This window comes from Gymnogyps californianus, chromosome 2 (assembly GCF_018139145.2).
Source record: "Gymnogyps californianus isolate 813 chromosome 2, ASM1813914v2, whole genome shotgun sequence".
In the NCBI taxonomy this organism is placed as follows: domain Eukaryota; kingdom Metazoa; phylum Chordata; class Aves; order Accipitriformes; family Cathartidae; genus Gymnogyps; species Gymnogyps californianus.
The window spans coordinates 76814627-76832242 of record NC_059472.1 but is presented as its reverse complement, the minus strand read 5'-3'; positions in this window follow the sequence as shown (position 1 = coordinate 76832242).

Here is a 17616-nt window from a genome sequence, read left to right as displayed (position 1 = left end):
GAGGGATTGTCAAAATCTCTCCAACTATATGTAACACTGTATTTGCTAGAAGCACAATAAGTTATGTTAGAACAGTTCCTAACACTTATGAATCATCATTTCCTAACTCTGTGTTGCTGGCTGGTTCTTTTTTAACAGATGAATCTAAGATATGTCGTATATGGGGATCTGCACAGTTTAATGTCAGTGGAGATCAATAACCCATCCAGAAACTAATAATCAATACAAATATTGCAGCTCAGAAGAAGTCATTAGCCCTTTTGTTTTCCATATAATGGGATAGATAGTAATTAATAGCTTTTAAACAGCGATTTCATTTCCCTCTCATGGCCAGCTGGAGCCAGAATCACTTTATAAGCCTGTGTGTCTAAAACCCAGCGATTTCTTTTATTTCTTTGACTGAAAACTGGATGCTCATAGATTTGTCTAAATTCTGAGAAGATTTTACGAGGTCTAGAAGAATTAGAGGGTAACTCTGTTGTCTTTACACCTGCTGACTTCATTGGGAATGACTTGGAACCTGAGCTGCTGAAAGAAGGGACACCCTGTGGCCTTTGGGTCAGGCTTGGGGGGGATTGCAAAATCTAAAAGTTAGATAAAACAACATCACTCTTTCAAATGCCTGACCCAAGGAGAAGAATCTAAACCTATAAGTTATCTCCTAGGCCTCCTATATAATGGGAGAATTGGATGCCTCTGAATGGGATCCCCAAAAGGCCACATATTCAGTAGAGCATCATCTAGTCAGCCCACTTGGTGAACAGATATATAGTGTGAGATAGCATAAAAGCCTAAGACTCAGGATTTGTCTTTGAATATTGCCCCTATGAAGACTCATGCAGGAAAGTAATATTATTTCTACCATGGCCCTGAACTCTCTCCTGAAGGCAGGAGTCTATTTCCTTCTTTTTAGTGGCTTGAATTGGCCACTGGAGTAGGAAGCATGGCCATTGGAGTAGGAAGGTTATCTCCATTTCTGCTGTAGTCTACAAGTTGCAGCAATGAATCAGGAAACAGGAAAGGATGATTCATTCTGCTTCTTCTGCAAGAAGATATTATGAACAAATATGGTCGTGAGGCAACCTGCAGAAACTGTATGTTTTAGGAGAAGGAGGATTTCTCTGTCTCAGCTGAGGTATGTCCTCTGTTGCATTGTCTTCCTGGTTCAGAGTTTTCAGTTCTTTGTTACATCTCGTAAGAGTACTGTTGGGTAGAAAATTCCACGAAATTGATTGTAGCCTTTAATTGGATTATTATTTCACCCTGTTGGGCTGAAGAAGATGCCAGTTTGCCTCTTTGCAGGTAGAGAAAAGAGCTGAGGCTGGTTTCTTCAGGAAGACTGAAACCAGTCTCAGTTTTCCTTAATGAGTACTCTAAGGAGAGGGGGGAAATTCCTACCCCAGTATTTTTAAAATAAAGTGGAGGCTGCAATTGCGTTTTTGAGGAATTTGGATTTTGTTAGTGTTCATGTGTTTCTAGAATATGGAATGAGCTATGCAGGGAACAGAGGCAGACAGTCATATAGTTTCTTGATCCTGATTGGGTTGGCGATAAATTGGCAGGATTGTTTTGACTGTGATATCTCAGACAGAGTGACTTTACTGTAAATATTGAAGAACAAACTGGTAGACATTTATGTGGCATTTCTATTTTGCAGCTTGATTTCCAACTTAAGACCACCTTCTGCATCACATTGTTGTTCAGAGATCTGTAAAGCAGTACTGGAAATTACCTGTGAGTGCTCTTGATGACTTCCTATTTTATTACTTGCTCATCATCCAATTTTGAGACTCGAGCCAGTAAAATGTTAAAGTCATCTATCATAGTGTTTATGACAACGTTAAATGTTAAGGGTAGTTAAAACACTGGGGCCCAATTATCTGCATATGCTGTATTAATTCTTATTTTTTCTTTTTTGTAATTCCTGGGATCACAAAATCAGCTATTTGTACTCAGTTACAGAGTGAATGATAACGGTAGAAACGCTAAAACTGGCTATGATGCCAAAGTTTCCTTAGTTATTAACAACCCCCTGGTTAGAGCCAATGGAAGGTCAGGAGACTGATTCAACAAATACCTTGTTTCCTGGAAATTGCAAAGTTTGGTGACCAGTGAATTCAACAAATGGAGAATTACCATCGTTAGGGCTCATGTGTAGTTGTATAGGGCTATATATATAGTTTTACTGAGATATTTGCATGGCCAAGCCAATCTGGTCCAAGAGTGTGCAGGCACTTTATAAATGTGCATTTCTAAAAGCTCAGTCCTGTGATTGCAAATTTCTCAGGACTGCTGCAGGAAGCTGAGAAGTAAATGTCATTTATTACTAGCAGTTACCAACGCATAAGCTTAGTGGATGCCTTTTAGATATTTGCAAATAGATACATCTGTTTTCAAGTAACCAGGTGTCTCCAGTTCCCCATTAACATGTGTTTAATAAAAGCAAATTGCCAACAACATACTGATGGATGTCTTAAAACTGTTTTCTTAGTATGATTTAGGCTTTTCATCAATCTACATTATGAGATGACATTTGCACATTATACGTGTGCTAAATGATAACCAAGTGCATAATACAGCCTGTGCTCTATGTTGCTTAAAGGCCTTGTTGTTCATTAGTTAATCATTCCATTTCTTTTTGAGCACTTCGGACAGTCTGGAGGAAAAGTGACTCTGTAACCTTGTTTGGAAATAGATTTCCCAAAGTTAAGGGACTGCCTGTTCTAGCAACTCTCAGCTGCAGGAAACTTCACTGAAGTTTTTTCCTGTGATGTGTTGGTTTTTCTGGGTTTTTTTCCAGCTAAAATAACGTATTCAGCCCAGTTCTTTATAAATGCTTCCTGTTTTACCTGTCTTTCTTCTGGGAGAGGAACGAAGCATCTGTCAGCTAGAAGGTAGCGTCTACAAGGAACTGCAAGGGAAAGGGTAGGCAGGTGAAGTGCTTGACAGCAGTGAGAAAAAAGCTGGAAAGTTCGAACATGGAAGCTTTGATAGTATAAAGGGACAGTTTGTTTTCAAAGTGGAAGGAGAGCTTATACATACTCTTAGTTTGCTATTATATCTATTTTATCTGGAACCTGGATGAATTTTAAAAAGAGATGAGAAGGTGAGCAGAACAAGAGATAAACATACGTCTCCTCAGTGCTATGAGGTCTATCCCAATTGACAGAAGTCATCTCTCTAATTACAGAGGCAATTGCTAGATGGAAAGCTACTTCAACTGAACAACTGATTTTGTATGATAACAGTGACAGTCCCTGTCCTATTAAAAGCCCTTTCACTCTACTTCCTTTTAGCATTCTGTCTCTACATTATTGACATTTAATCACCTTGAATAAGAATGATAATTTAACAAAGTGACTTGTAAAAGCTTATCCAGGCACATAACAAATTCTGAGACGTTGCGGGACTAACTCTACATTTTTTTCCTGCAGAGCAAATTCCTAATGAAGTCAGAGTGACTTCTCTGCTTTTGGATGAGTGTTCAGTCACTTCCTGAAAATTTAGAGGGGAGGTAATCATCATAAAGAAGTCTTTATCATTATTGTATACCACTTTATCCCACAATTTTTTTTTTTTTTTTTTAAAGCAACCAGTAATCCCAGAGATTCTAGACGCTGGTATTTCCAAAAAGAGTATGGGATCGTCTGCCCTGAGGTGGAACAAAGTACTGAGATACACAACTGCATGAAGCCTATGGAGAACTATTTGACAAAATAACAAGTTTTGGCCATGAGTGGGTGATGTTTTGGTAACTAGTTGGAGGCTAATACAGCTTTATCAATCAGCATTCTCACTGTGAGGAAATGATCAATACATATCTGATTATAGTAGTCTTAATTAAACCTTTCCTGAAAGTGCCAGGATGCCACTGGCCATTAAACTGACCTTTTTTTGTTGTTTAATAGATGGGAACATACCTTTGGACAGACCCAGCCTTAGTAAATTGGGTCTACGTCCAAAAGAAGAGAATGAATTGCTGCCATAGATTAGAAAGTTGTCTCTCTGTGGCAATGCACAGACCACAGTGGAGGGTTACTTGCATGCTGACAGAGTGCTCCCTGACATGGGCCAAATCCCAGCCAGCTCTCTAACCAGTCTGCCATTCTTCAGATGCAAAATATATAACGCACACACACCAACACCCTCTAAAATCCTCCTGCTGCCTTCACAATTTATGAAATAGTAGTGTCTGACTGGGATACAAGTGCCAAGTGTTAGGTACATATGTTGACAATAAAATATTTAAAGAAAGGTTTCATGAGCTTGTACCTGCAGATATGGATGTTACTAAGGGGCACAAAGGAGACTATAGCCCACTTCCCCCTTTTGCTTTCTTCCCACTAGCACCACCCATTTAGGTATATTTGCCTCATGCCCTGTTAAATAGTGGTTGCACGACCTCTATACCATGTGCTGGTTGCAAAGCACTATCTGTATAACCTCCTTTCTTCCCAAGGAGGTTATGATTCAGTAACAAGGTAGGGGAACTTGATAGCATACCAGTGGTTCTACTTTTCAAAGCTGTAGCGGGTTGACCCTGGCTGGATGCCAGGTGCCCACCAAAGCCGCTCTATCACTCCCCCTCCTCAACTGGACAGGGGGAGAAAATAAAATGAAAGGCTCGTGGGTCGAGGTAAGGACAGGGAGATCACTTCACCAATTACCGTCATGGGCAAAACAGACTCGACTTGGGGAAAAATTAGTTTAATTTATTACTAGTCAAAAATGGAGCAGGATAATGAGAAATAAAACAAATCTTAAAACACCTTCCCCCCACCCCTCCCTTCTTCCCAGGCTTAACTTTACTCTCGATTTACTCTACCTCCTCCCCCCTGAGCAGCGCAGGGGGACGGGGAATGGGGGTTTGGGTCAGTTCATCTCACGTTGTTTCTGCTGCTCCTTCCTCCTCAGGGGGAGGAGGACTCACACTCTTCCCCTGCTCCAGCGTGGGGTCCTCCCATGGGAGACAGTCTTCACAAACTTCTCCAACTTGAGTCTTCCCACGGGCTGCAGTTCTTCACGAACTGCTCCAGCATGGCTCCCTTCCACGGGGTGCAGTCCTTCAGGAACAGACTGCTCCAGCGTGCATCTCCCACGGGGTCACAAGTCCTGCCAGCAAACCTGCTTCAGCATGGGTTCCTCTCTGCATGGGGCCACGGGTCTGCAAGTCCTGCCAGGAGCCTGCTCCAGCGCGGGCTTCCCACGGGGTCACAGCCTCCTTCAGGCATCCACCTGCTCTGGCGTGGGGTCCTCCACAGGCTGCAGGTGGATATCTGCTCCACCGTGAACCTCCATGGGCTGCAGGGGGACAGCCTGCCTCACCATGGTCTTCCCACAGGCTGCAGGGGAATCTCTGCTCGTGTGCCTGGAGCACCTCCTCCCCCTCCATCTTCCCTGACCTTGGTGTCTGCAGAGTTGTTTCTCTCACATCTTCTCACTCTGCTCTCTCTGCTGCAACTGCAACTCCCCTGTAACTTTTTAAAATATGTTATCACAGAGGCGCTACCACTGTTGCTGATGGGCTCGGCCTTGGCCAGCGGCAGGTCCTTCTGGAACCTGCTGGCATTAACTTTATCGGACATAGGGGAAGCTTCTAGCAGCTTCTCACAGAAAACACTTCTGTAGCCCCCCCCGCTACCAAAACCTTGCCACGGAAACCCAATACAAAAGCACACTGGTGCTACTTAGCACAGAAGATCTGTAGTTTGCACATTGAGTGTGCAGGCTCGTCTTGCAGGTGAGCAAGTAGAGAGCAACCAGTATGTTGTATGTTTGTGCTCTTGTTTAGTAGGCCATAGCTCCCTTGTATAGGAGACATAAACAAGACAAGAGTCATTATGACTCTGTGCTCATAAGGCTAGAAATATGCAATTTATAACAATATCCTGGAATGGTATCACAGCTGGCATTTCTGTAGATTACCATACTAGACATCTGTGTTTTACCTGTTTTTTAGATCATGACTTCTAGAAAAATGTATCTGCCATCTGGACAAAGGAGTATTTGAACCTTTTTTTTTAGAAGAGGAGAACTTTTTTGTTCATTTCTTTCTTACAAACTCCCTTGAAACTTCATTTTCAGTATGTTCATTGCCTATATATTTAGCTTTTTTCCCTCCATCATGAACAAAATATTATTTAATCTCTGAAGGAAAATATTGAACTTGACAGTTGTGAAAAATATCATCTTTGAAATTGTTTGTGGCAATGATGTCCTGAAATCTGGCAGATTAGCCCATATCCCCCTAGCTGCAGCAACATTTGAGCAATAACAGATGGGGACGGTATAAGGGCAAATTATGTCTCTCTGCTTCTGATGATGTTTCTATAGCTTAGGATAGAACTGCAGGTCTCTTTTAATGGTTAGAGAAATCATCCAGTGCTGCAGACAGATAGACATTTAGAATACCACTTAGATTTATTAACAGAGGAACGTAAACTTTCTGCTAACACAAGAACGGAACTCTCAGATATTTCCCTTTCACTCTCCTCTTTGTTTAGATAAGGGGCTATCCTATCACTATGAATAGGATAAACAATTTTATCTTATGCCATTACTGTTTATAAACAAATGTGGTTTTTTGCATGTGCATGACAAACCTTTTCTGCCCACATCAACCTCTCCCTAAAAGAGGATGTGCATAGTCCCATTAATAATCATAGAATAGGACAAATGGGACAGTTGTAACATTGAAAGGAATGTCAAGGAGTTTATCATCAGGAAGCTAGAAACAGAGGGCTAAGTATGCAAATGGTTCTGTATATGGCACAAGTCATATAAAATGTTGAAAACAGGTACACAAATATTCTGCAGTTGCCCTTGTTTTCTTCCAGTTGATCACCGTTTTCCTATTGTGCAGCTACTGTTAGAATGATACAGATCCTGGCCCAAGCTGTAATTGAAGTGAAACTCCCAGCTTTTCTTTTGATTTGTACAAAACGTTAACCCATGGAGAGTAGGTTATGAGAGCAAAACAAGGAAAAAGGGAAGCAGGAAAAAAATAACACGTTTGGTGGTTGTTTTTTTTTAATAAGTCAAGATTTCAGGAGAGTTTTTCAACTGTTAAAAATTTTCATCCTGTTTTCTGATTCCAAAAGGTATTTCCTGCTCTTCAGTCATATAAAATGTGAGGCAGATGATGGTAGCAATAATATTATAGAGGGCAGTTGTCTTTTTCTCACTTTTAACACTGCTGTAATGAGGATGATAGAACGAGGTAGAACTTATAAGGAAAGAAAGAAGTTAAAGAGATTTCCTCCCTTGTTTTCTTTAGGTAAGTCTTGTGTTTCTTCTAAAACTGATATATAAAACAAGTGGGAAGTACATGATTTCCTGCAAACTCTACCTCTTCACATTGTGACAAGTTTCGCCATGTGTAGAAGTTTACCTTATGCATCCATCCCTCTTTTTAGGATAAAAATCTTGGTATCCGTTTCATTAGATCAGAGCAGTAAGCTGGGATTCGATGGCTATTCTACGAAGTTCTTGCTTCCATTCAACAAACTAAATGAGCAAAATAGTGCTGTCAGTGACTCTTTCCAAAGTAAGTTTTTAGTGTTTGTCGCTCATAGTTAGTCTTTAATATTGATGTGATGCTCAAACAGTAAGAGGCTGGAATTGCATAGTGCACCAAACACACAAACTGCATGAGAAAAACAAAATCGTAGTCTGCTTTGTCTGTGGCAGTGTGTTGACGCTGACAGTATATTTCAGTATTGCCTAGCATGGGAGCAATTGGTGATATTTTTCCTTCTTCTTTCTCACCTTTACCATCTCTGAACGCTAGAACACTAGATACGGCTAGTATACGCCCTATCATTATTTAAACATAGTGATAAGGAAATACGCATTATGGACTCTTTTCTGTTATGTGTCCGAGTGTGACTATAGCAATGTTTTGTGACAATTTAAAAATTTCACCTTTCAGTTTTAATTGCCATCAGTGCGTCTAAAATATGTGGGGATAAGATAATGCTGAATACCCTGATGTTCCATTAAGTATAAGAGAGTACTGTGTGCACAAAGTATTGGTACTAGGCAGTGGGCTTGGGAGGAAGAAACTGGCAGATGGGTCAGAGGAAAAATAACAAACATGCACTTCAACCAAGACAGAAGCTTTGCATGCTGCTGAGGTTAAGGTCTGTTTCTTAGAGTTCTGTGTCTACATATTTTGTTTCTAATCATCTGTACAATTTACCCTCTGTTAGCACCCATATAGCTGCTCTATTTTCTCCGTATAAAGCAGTGACGACACCTTTCATGGTAACAGGTTTTTAAAAAAATGAAAAGGAAGACATTTTGCCCCCTGGACCTTCCAACCTGTTACTGCTGTCCTTTGCTTTTTTTGTGTTTATATACAGTCCTCCCATGCACCCTAAATTTTATTCTGTTTAGTCAGCACTACAAGCAGCTACATTCAGCCTGTTAAGAACAGATTTTGTTTGCAAGATTAACATTCAAGAGGTGGGTTTGGAATATTTTTTGGCCTGCTTTTCTAAGGAAATGCAGCATATGGAATTGCACTGTCCATCTGCCAGCTTTTCAGTCTTCCACTTCTTCTCCTGCAGGGATGTTTATGCCTGCTGGCCAAGTTCAACCAGGATCAAAGACACTGAATTCCTTAAGATCACTGAAAATTGGTGGTGGATAAAGGAGAAAGACTAGCAGCATCGCTGCAACCCCCTGACATAGTGGCAACATGGTGAAACCAACAGTTATCTGATCTGCTTGGCCTGCTGACTAGCACACATATAGTGGCTGTTGAATTAATACACGTATATCTGCAAGCAGATCACAACACATGCCACCTCTTCCCCAGCTGGTTACTACGTGACTCAGATACATGCCACCTCAGGGAGGTGCTAATAATACAGAGGGGCTTAGAAGGTGTTCAGATAGCTGGTATTGTCACAGTGATGCACATAGATGAAGCAAAAAAACTTAAAATCAGTAGGCAACCAAACTTCAATTGTTTTGCTGCTCATTATTTTCTGATGGTCTAATATGCTTTTCAGAACTTCTTGGGAGGATGTGGGCTACAAATGTGCTTGCTGTATCTGAGTAAGAAGGAAGAATATCTCTGCCCATCTTCCAGAAGGCAGGAATCACAGCAGTTAACTGAGACTATATATGTCTCATCCATTTTATCATTTGCCCTTTTGTGTCTTTTGTTGATGGTTTGTGAAAGTTGGAGCTCTCTTAAGTGCTATGAATAATAAGAGATCATTTTCATCATAGGGAGTGCCTGTGCATGGAAGAATGTTTAGCTGTGTTAGTAACTGGAAGTAACTAGAAGAGTATTTGCTCACCAAATGGCAAGGAATATCTGCATCCCTTTACAGGAAGTGGAGCAGCAGATTATCATTTCAAAATAAAACAAAAAGGCTGCTCCCTATTTTTTTGAAAGTAAAAACTTTAGAGCCATGATTGTCAGCCCCTGTCAAGCCCACCTTGGCAATGATCTGCCAGTCTGGTTCCAGGTAATTTTTAATACAGAGATTGCTCTCTTCCCGTCTTAGAACTTAAGGAATTCTACCAACATCGTGATGTAGTTCAAATGCTGTAGTTTTGTCAGATTCTTGTTCCTTGTGTTTCCTCTGTTCTGGTCTTAGCTTGGCTGCCAGCTCTGACCTTATTGCAATTCCTTGCACCTGTCCAAGGGCCCTGCACTGGCTCTTCTCTTTGGCCTTATTTTTCATCTGAAAATATGCCCTGTTGCTTAGTTCCTCTGATTCTCCAACCTTTAGCCTGACATGACATTTGCCTTCAACTAATCCCTTCAGTAGTTCATGTAGACTCTCTCAGTTTTCCTGAAGTCCAGGTCTGATTACATCCCTAACAAACCACTTAGGCGGGAATACTCAGTATTCTGGTTATAGGTCCTGACCTGTCCTGATTTCATCTATCTGGCCTCACACTGAGCTTTGGTTGGTCATCACTACTGAGAAGGCACAGAAATTTCATGTCCTGATCAGGGCCACAGACTTTATGGGAAAGATGGAGGTGGTGCTACAGCTGAACATAGAGGCTGTAATGATGAAAATCACACAAAAGAAAAAAAAGTGGATAGAAAAGAATCAGGTATTAGGACATGGGAATCCCACAATATTTGCATTGTTTCCTTTATAAATGGAAGGAGAGAGGAAGAGAGTTGGTTTTCATACCCGATCCACATTTTTACATTAAAGTGGCAGCTACTTTTATGTGGTATGTTCTAATTTTCTCTTTGGAGCTTTCCTGACAATATCTGATTTATTTATGAGATTTCAGCAATGATGTTCTTAAATCCAATAGATTGTCAAGAACAGTGTTATTATTGGTGGCAACAACAGTTTTGATTGTGATAATTAATTTAGAAATTAAACACGTCAATAGTAATTGTGGAAGGGACATATTGCTATATTTGATACATGTCTTGCAACAAGGAACTTGGTTTTCCTTTTTTAGAATTAATAACTCTGCATGTGGGAAAAAAAACTCACTTCTTTCCTGTAAATACAAACAAGAGGAAAAATCAATGATTTCTGGTGATTTTCAAATTGCTGCAGATATCCACAAAAAGCATACCTTTAATGTCAAGAAAATGCAATTAAAAAGACTCCAAAAAATAAGTCACTCTACTCTTAAAAGTCATGGTGACATTCCAAACAGTTAGAGGAACAAAGAATTGAACCTGGCTCTAATTCAATAGTTTTCCCAGATTTCTTTTTTTTTTCCTTCCCCCCCTGCCCCCAGCAGATGCTACATTTCCTGAGAAGGTCTTGTCTGTTTTTAGTTCAATTGGCCAATTGTTTCATTCCGATGTGCAAACACAATAGCTGGGAGATAGACAGCCATCAAACAGGGTCCATGTATTCTAAAGCTTGGCTTTAGAGAACATCAAATATTACTTCATGATTCCATTTTAAATGTAAAATAACTGCTGAGTGATTGCTTTTAATATTGTAGTTGGAATACAGAAGTAAAATGTTACATAGTATAAAGGGATTCAATATTTCATTATTAAAAGTTACCTATTCTAACGTTGGAAAGTAGTTATGTCTGTTATTCCCTTATTTCTATTAGACGAGTCATATTTTTACATAATCACAAGAAATAATGCCTCTGGAAAACACTTCTGTATATGAGGGAGCAAATTAGAAGCAGATGAAAACCCTATTGTGTAGCAGTGACACCTCTGCCAGTTCTGCCTCGAGTGCTGTAAGAAGTGGTGTGCAAGAAAACTCACAGAACAGAGGCAATTAAGATTGAAAGAGAGAAAAGTTGAAAATTACCAGACAAAACATTGCAAGGTCAGGATGCCAAAGCACATCAAGGAATGTTAATAGAGACAAGGATGTCTGAATACTGACTATAGGGGAATTTTGTGGCATTTGAAAGTAACATGTCTAAAAACATGTTGAAGCACTACATGGTTCTTGGGATGTTTTTATATCATCTCAGAAATATTTAGTAAACTAAATCATCAGCAAATGACCTGTAGAAATAAAAGCTGCAGGGAAAGAATATTGTCTGCGACTACATTGTTTTGACAGTATTAACAGCAGCACAAACACAACACTATGTAATTGTTTGTTAGGGAAGCATTTTGTAAAGTATAAAGTAGCCTTTGTATGTGAACATGCAAAATGGAGGGCTGGAATTTGCAAGGACACTTAAGCTAGAGATTCTCTTCCCTTTTGCTGGAGGAGAAGCTGGGTTTTTTTATTTGTTTGTTTTCTGTTATCATTGTTTTCTACTCTACAAAAGCCAAACAAAGCCAGAGTTCCTTGAATTCCACTTGCAAGGGTCTTAGTGTTTCTGTGTTAGTTTTGGCTCCACATCAATCTGTAAGTGAGACTTTTCCAATTTTCCCCCCCCCACCAAAGCCCACAGAGAGCCTCTTCCATACTGCAGAATAACTAAGCGCCAAGAGATTAAGATATTTTGTGTGTTGAGTGAGAACCAAGTCAAGTTTTTCTTCTAAGACTGACACTCCTATCAATGCATATTTAATTGTTAGCATAAAGAGGAGCTATTCCAACATCGTACAAAGCCAGTTCTACAGCACATTGACTACAGCTCCTTCCTGGAATTTTGGAGAACTGAGCTGGATTTTCTACTATGATACAGATACAACAAGCACTGTCCTCTCATTTGACCAGAAATTTCACTTTCCAACTGAGAAAACAATGATGCGATGCAAGTTCAGTAAAAACTTTCGGTTTGAGACAGTAGTTTCCAAAACAAAAACCAAGCAAACGTACCTCAAAAAGCTTCCTTCAGATAAGTCTAACTAGCTGTAATCTGGATGAAGACTGAGAAAACATTTTTGCCCTCATATTTTTAAAGATATGCATGTGTGTTTGTAAATTCATTCATTTATTTAAATTTCTCGGGCCCAGATGACAGGCATGTCATGAGGCATGTGCTATAAAACATTTCAGGATGCAGGCTTTGATAATAGTAGTCAAACCAGTCAAAAGAATGTGATCTTCAATTTCAAGTTTGTTAAGAAGATGTCTGCTCCATTCATGAGCTGGAAAAGCAAAGAATGGTTTAAAACCTGTGTGACTGCCCTAGCTATGGTCCTGTTGCATTTCAGAAACTGAAAAGCTATACCTGATGTATACATTCACCCCAGGAATGAAAGGTTTCCAAAATGGATCCAGGGTACAACAAAAAGACAAACCAGCCATGTATTTGGTAACTTTTTTTTTTAGATCATTATTAAGAGCAAAACCCAACATATCATTATGGGACACTATGCATATGACTACACAGTTGGATCAAAGGACATTTTTAAAAAAACCAACCAAACAAACCTTGACCACTTGCAGTACTAAAAATTCTCTATTTGGAAATTTTAGCCACTTTTTTCATTGAATGCTGATTTATTGCACGCAAAACTTACTCTGCAGGAATATAACCATTTGACAGAGAAAGGTTTCTAAGATCTAGGGTGCTGTCTGTGGTCAAAATTTAAGGAGAAAAGCACTCAAATGACAGGTACATTTATTTGGCATATGGAATAACTAAGTTTCAGTCTGTGGTATCTGCTCTGGATAGGGGGAGGAATTAAACCTGTGCCTCTTACATCTTAAGTGAGGATCATAGTTGAAACTGTTGCACTTTCTTATTAAGAATTTAGATATTTAAGAATTTAAGTATTAATCTTTGGAAAATATTAATCTTTGGAGAAGGCTAGTTGTGACGTGGTGAGAGGGTAAAAATATTTTTTTTAAGGCGTTGGTTTGATCATAACACAAAATGAAGAAGGAAGAAATTTCATAAAACTTCAAAGAATCAATCTCCCTCCCCCAAACTATCTTGAGGTATATTCTCAAGATTATTTATCACGTTCTTTTTATTGTATTCAACTTCTAGCAGCTCTTATATTCATATTTCATGAGCATTGATGGATTAGGTTATCAATTTAATTTTGCTATGTATTGTTTAAAGCTACAAAATTCTGGCATAGCACCAATGGGTCAGTGATATTGTTAGATAAAAGAGTTTATTACTATCTTAAATAATATAATGTCTTTTATTAAGAATACCAGTATTTAAAGGCCTAAGAAACGAGTAAGAACAAAAAGGACATTTATTCATTGTATTACAGCTTCTTTTAGAAATGCAAAAATGAAAGCAACATGATGCAAGCATGAACAATTAATACATGAGATCATTTCTATTCTGTTCTGTTTTGTTCTATTCTATTCTATTCTATTTAGCAAAATCCATAAAGACAATTGGCAAACACATCAAGTAAAACATTTAAGTATAAACTGTATGGAAATCTGTGATCACAGACTGCATAGGAGCTGGCTAAAAAGAAGAGGAATCCAATTCAATGTATGGATTATCATTAGGAAAAAAAAGAAAAATATACATCAGAAGCATGCTGTTAATGCTTACAACATGCTGAACAACTAGACTGTAACACAGAATTCAGGCATGAGTTGTAACAGTTAAAACCAAGGCTATATGATTTTTAACCCTAACATCAAAATCCTAGTTTCATCATACCTTTTATAGTAAAACCTGCACTTTAATTTTGCAGAACTCTAATTTGGCTCCACTGTTGAATCTTTCCCAAACTCACTGATTTTACAAGAGATTCAGATTTACGCTGAAAGTTGATTAAAAATCTGGAGTTTCTAAAGTGGGAATCTTCCACCAAGACTCTTGTGTTTTGAATCATGCTTGTGAAGTGCAATGATCAGATGTGCTAAGCATTGTTTTCTGATGGCGAGATTTAAGGATCTGTGTTGGGACACTATTTATTTCTTGTAAGGCGAGAAAAATATAGTTTTAGCTCATTCACGTTCATGAAGAGGCACTTCTATTTATTCCATTTAATAAAATAAAAAAAGAGACAGCAATGCAATCCCAGGGCTTTCTAGAAAAAGGTTTTCTGTGTGCAAACCTCTGACCAATACTTTACATATTCCCTGCTAATGTATGGCAAAAGCTTATAGACATGCAAATTGGTTCTTGTGAGGTGCTCTGGTCAAGAGCCAACAGTATAATACTCACTATAAGTAGCACGGCTAGCTGTAGATAAATGAGATGCAGAGCAATACCATAACATCACAGAGTACTGTGAATTCTTTACCTCATGCCATTATATTGAAGGCCATTACTCATGTCAGCTATTCAAAACATTACAGCACAACTGTCTTAGCTTTTACCATGCCTGAGTGAAGCATGACAATTTCAGACAGTGCAACAGAAGTGAGAAACTTGAACATATCTGACTGATAGCTCACAAGATTTCAGCATGCATTGCCCTTTGTGCCACATTCACTAATGCATCCACAGTGCAGCACATTAATCGCATTAGATTATGCATCAGTCCAAATCTAGTGCCTTGAAAGTTTATTTTCACAGGCGAGCATTGAAAAGGGGCTAATGACCTTCTTCAGCTTCATCTAGAAAGGTTATCAGAGGGCACAGAGCAGTATTATGGGACTATTACAGCAGAAGTCACTTCCTGATGTTATAAACCGGGTTGGAAAAAAAAATCCCAGACTAACCTAAAAATCATAGAAGCATAGAATCATGGAATCACAAAATGGTTTGGGTTGGAAGGGACATTTAAAGATCATCTAGTCCAACCCCCCTGCCATGGGCAGGGACATCTTTCACTAGATCAGGTTGCTGAAAACCTCATCCCACCTGGCCTTGAACACTTCCAGGGATGGGGCATCCACAGCTTCTCTGGGCAACCTGTTCCAATGTGTCACCACCCTCATGAGCAAAGGCAGCTCCCTCAGCCTGCCCTGATGTGCCATGTGCCCCGGCCCCTCACCATCTCGAAGGCCTTAGGCTGGGCCCACACCCCAGGCATCAGTGTCCTTCCTGGACTGGGGAGACCAGGAGGGGACAGAGGGGTCCAGATGCAGTTGCCAGAGTACCAAATAAGAGAGGAGGAAAAAAATTTTACTGTTTTTTTTCTGTTTTATTGCTGGGGTTTTTTTAAATTGTTTGTTGCCTAATCTTGAAAAGAACTCCTACTGAAGCAGCTAGAAAGGACCTTGATGCTGAAGGCCATTGCTTCTTCCTGGCAGAACTGCAGTCTTCTGCTTCTCCAGAGGAACAGCTGTCTCTCTAACTTCCTTGCTTCATCTGTTGCTATTCTTCGTGCACCACCATGGAGGGTCTGGCTGCGTCTTCAACCACCCATCGTGCAGCCTTCTCGTCCTCAGACTGAAGAAACCCCACCTCCAGGCCCCAGGGACCTCAGTGGCCATCTGAGGGATGACTCCTGTTGCCCTCGTGCAGCCGCCTCGTGGAAGCCAAGTTGTCTCATCGCCTTTTCATGGGGCTCAGAGCAGGGAGATGGCACCCCTTCAGGAGGGGATGGGGTGAGGGATGAGAAAGAAGGGCTCACACCACCCATGGCAATCAACAAAATAATTGCTGATTGCTGGGAGATGTTATAGGTGAGCCCACATGATGGCCAAGCGCGGAGGCTGGGCCTCCCAGCTGATTCCAGAGGCGGGGGCTGGGCCGATGGTAGGGCGCTGGCCGGGCGCTCCTGCGATGCTGCTGCCATGGCGTCATGGAGGCGAGCCCTGGCACAGCATAGCGGTGCCAGGGGAGCCATGCTGGAGGTGGATCCACTTCCATTGGCTCTTCGTCACCTTCAGGTGGATCCACCTCCATAGGCTCTACACCATCAGCCACATGAGTGATGGCCGTCGCTACCATGCAGCTGATGGTGCCCCCCTTTGACACCGCCTCCTCTTCCTCCACGGTTCCTGCATCCACGTCTCTGCTCTCCCATGCAAAGGTGGGCAGCCACCCGTCTTGCTGCTCTGGGACCTCTTGCTACCATGTATCCTCGGAATCTGAGGGCCTCGAAGCTCAGCAAACTGTGGGCCAGCTGCTGGGGTCCCTGTATTTATAGGGCCCAGAAGAGAAGGCAAATGAGGTGGCTCGTGACATCAGGAGGCCACTGTGATGGCAATGCATGTGGCCAAATATGGCTGCTCTGGGAGATGGGGGTTCTGTGGCCTGAAAGATGCCCTACTGTGGGAGAAGGAGGAGGGTCAGGGGGCTGAGGGGCCCTTTCCTGGGGACCGCTCCCCTGTGCCCTTCTACTGCCTCTTGGGCACAGGCACTGCCCTCCACCTCCCCTTGTGTGCTCTGGGCTCCAGCCTCCTCCTCATCCTGTGCTTGGGCTACCCTGGACAAGATGGTGGCAACAGTGACGCCACACGAACCCAACTCCCTGCAAGTGGCGCATCCCCCTGCGCTCGGCAGTGGCTGAGAGCGGGCGAAGCATCCAGACATCCCGCCGGTGGAAAAGGGAGGCCCAGCCGGCCTGCGCAAGGTCTCCCTGCACTTCATAAAAGAATTGCCGATTGCCAAGTGTTGCATGGGCCCTTCTTCCTTGTCCCCCAGCCCTGCCCCTGGAGCATGGAGAGGTGCCATCTCTTCTGCACGGAGCCCTGAGGGAGAGGGGAGGAGAGGTCCTGGCGTCCTTTGGGCTGCTGTGCTGGCGTAACACAAGGAGCCTGTTAGAGGGATTCTTTGCAAGCGAGTATCTTCAAAAATAAGGACAGTTAGGTCCTAGGACAAACTTAAACTGTTGCACATTGCCAAGAGGTATCTTCTACGGATGGTTGTAGGGGAGTTATGGGAGGCCACTGATACTGATTATTCCTGCAGGCATGTTATTGGACTAGCTACAGTCCTAATCTAGTTCGACAGCTGTGGTATGCCTGTCTCCATTTCCATCAACCCCTTCCCTCTAAACTTGTGTTTTCACATAGGTTGTGCTTTCATGATTCTCATGACGAAGCTTTTCTGCAGAGACATAGTGTTACAAGATTTCTAGTTCATCCAGCAAATTTTGGAGTTCTTCACAAATATTATTCATAAAGCATCTGATTTTTACCCCCTGTATGGATTACATCATAAAGCTTACATTTTTTGCCCTGCATAGACAAAATCTCATATAAGTGGTTGTCTTCACACCCTGGCATATTTTCCTCAGACTGTGACCCAACTATGGCTGTGGAGGGGAAGCAGAAAAATAAGTGTATTTGCTGTCTTAATGAGCAACTACAAGAGGCATGGAAAAAATCAGTCTGTACCCCTGCTCTGTCTCCTGAGAAGAGCTCG